Here is a 3013-nt window from a genome sequence, read left to right on the forward strand (position 1 = left end):
CTCCCAGTACACTAAATTAAACCAATGGCATTTCAATTTATTCTGGATGAATCATTTGGCTTATTTATTAAGGCTTGCCTCTGAAGTTTAGTTTTGGCCTTCCTGTTTTCTTGTTTAGGCTGTTTATTCTTATCTCACCCAGCCTATTGTTTCCAATCATGCTTGCATGAAATTCTCCCTTTATACTATCTAGCTTTTTCTACCCTCACTCACTCGCCACTGAGGAAGGACTAGCGTTGTCCGAAAGCTCTGGTTCTATTTCTGGCTGTTTACTTACGTTTACTTTTTAGCTGTTGCTTATCATTTTTGTATCTCTACTGAGATTCATTATTTCATCGGAATAAAATGAGGAATATCAAGAAATACTTAAGGGTCTTTGTTTTATAGACACCCTATATGGGTGTCTACAAAACGAAGACCAACAAAACGAAGACCCACATTTTCTTTTTCTTTCAATCGTGATGAAAATAATGTTTTTAAATCACTTCATGCTATGTATAGGCCCCTATATAGTATTCGTTTTCTTAGCACATTGTTGCCTGAATCTGAGTCAATTGAATGATTTACCCTTTATTCCAGTTCCAAAGCGGCAACCAATGTTGTACGTCCACGGCTTGTGGCTGAGCGCGTCTTGGTGCTGCTGCCCTCTAAACGAAAGTAAGGCTTGGCCTAGCGGTACGCGTATATTGGGGGCCTACAAAAACCTTAAATATTTCATTCATAAACTTGTTCCACGTTAAAATAAACAGTAGGAATGTGGTATAATGAAGCATATGTGCAGCATCGGTCATTTGGTAGTGACAAAAACATAGGATGGACGAGATAATTAAGGGTCTTCGTTTTATAGACACCCTATGTGGGGTGTCTACAGAACGAAGACCGAAGACCCGAAAAACGAAGACCCACATTTTGTTTCTCCCAATCGTGATAAAATAATGAAATATGTACTTGGCAACTGATTTATGATGATTTTGAAACACTTTCAATAAGATAATTGAGAAATAAGTTTTGTGACAGCCTGGCTTATTATCATCAAAATGAAAGAGAAAAAATAGGGGTCTTCGTTTTTGGGTCTTCGGTCTTCTATCTTCGTTTTATAGACACCCAATGGGTCCACATTATTTTGTAGGTCAGCATTATATATATTTGTATATGGGCCCATAAGTTTATATTTGGTGCACAATATTTGTTACGCCTAAAACGAGTCCACATTAATGTTGTTTAAAAGTAAATTGAGCAGGACAGCCCCGATTGCCTCAATGGCTGTTATTGTACATAAGCCCGTCCGGATGAAGCTATTTAACTATTGTACATACAATCAGAGCCAGACCACTAATGGTCATGTGTACACAGTGGCTATCACTCGTTAGTTTTGATAATTTCTGCTGTTCCTAACAAATGAACATTTAGCACTGTCATGATAATACCACTAAGGCATATACTGCCCTCTATCTTGATATATGGAGAATAAACATGGAGGCCCTCGTTACCTCACATGGAAACTACAATCTATGTTAGTCTGAGTTATTGAGCTCCATGACATACCTTCACATGACATGGCGATAGCGTTGTGTTTATAAAGGTAATTGTGATACTTGAATTTGAACTCCATGGCATACGTACACATGACAAGGCAAGCACATTACAGAGTTAACATCGACTGCCTATTGGCTAATCATGAGTTGGAATGAAATCGCCAATGGCCATAAATTTAAAGCTTTGAATTATATGTTCAGAAGTGTACATGCAAGTCTATAGCCTGCTGTGAAAGCAGTAGTAGCATGGAATCGGACTGAAACCTTAATAGTAGCCTAGCAAAACATTAATAGCTGGTTTTCGTCCTTGGCTTTTTGTGCAAACAATGTTCACGGTCACATCACTGTGGTCACATGCGCTAGGTCCTCTGTAATTTGATTTCAAAACATGTCAGCGTTATGAAACAGAACTCATCCGGGAACTCACCACAGCCAGATTTGGAAATTGCTTTTTGCAGCAGGTAGGCCTACAAGGAGATATGGATGGATATCTATAGAATGATAACTGCTTCTCTTGGACTAAAATTATAATTCGTTGATGGCCTGTATAAAGTTTCAGCAGATGTTATGGGGGAAAGGTAATTATTAACTATAATATTGTCGACTGATGTAGATTCATCTATCTAGGTTGACAATAATAAATATCAAATAAAACTTCTCTGGATAAAGCAGAAAACAAAAGAACTTACGTTTTAGTTATAGTCGAAAGCTTAAAACGTAAGTTCTTTTGTTTTCTGCTTTATCCAGAGATTAAAGTTTTAATTGATATTTATTATAATATTGTATCAAAAAATACAACAGGCCTGTAATAGGCCTATTTTGTACTTGACCGTATATATGCAAGATGTTAGTTTAGTCAGTTCAAATGGATGGATGGTTTGACTAAGTCTTCTGTTCTTTGTGTAGCTATTGATGGGATGTTGTTCACAGTTGTTAAACAGTGTTGGAAATTAACGACGGTGTTCAACAAGTCCGACGTGGGTGGGTGGGGACCAGTTCTGTCATAAAATAAAATAAAATAAATATACATAAAAATAAATAAATAAATAAGTGAAATAAAATTAATTAATTATTTAAAAATAATAATGCAGAAAAAAGGCTACATATTATACACTCTGCTTATTGTTATTATTATTATTATTATTATTATTATTATTATTATTATTATTATTATTATTACTATTGTTATTATTATTATTAGCAAGACCACCTAGGAAAAAAATCACAATAAGCTGCTTCGATCTACAAATACGTAATTTTAGTCTTACAACTTCGTCGTGGCTTCGGACGACGAAGGACCATGGTTGTCCGACAGTAGGCCCATTTCCTTCTACCCGCCGCTTGCACTGCCTCTACTATTGCTGTCATTAAATTTAGGGATTGATGTAAAATTAAGTATTTATTTGAACGTTTAGATTGTGTAATATCTTGCCTTATTGTAAGTAAAACATTGTTTTTTTTAAATGTTTTTTTTTTGT

The 3013-nt window shown here is 35.5% G+C and overlaps 1 protein-coding gene across 1 annotated transcript in view; it reads left to right on the top strand.

Annotated features, from left to right (window-relative positions):
- Window positions 1-1670: 1670 nt before the first annotated feature.
- The window catches only part of LOC117100085, a 12618-nt gene continuing 11275 nt past the window's right edge, over window positions 1671-3013 (top strand). The window contains exon 1 of the mRNA XM_033239633.1: window positions 1671-2113. The gene's annotated coding sequence lies outside the window, so the exon portion shown is untranslated. The remainder of the gene's footprint in view (window positions 2114-3013) is intronic.

The sequence above is a fragment of the Anneissia japonica genome, unplaced genomic scaffold (genome assembly GCF_011630105.1).
Source record: "Anneissia japonica isolate Jap-2015-1 unplaced genomic scaffold, ASM1163010v1 scaffold439_len473750_cov173, whole genome shotgun sequence".
NCBI lineage: Eukaryota > Metazoa > Echinodermata > Crinoidea > Comatulida > Comatulidae > Anneissia > Anneissia japonica.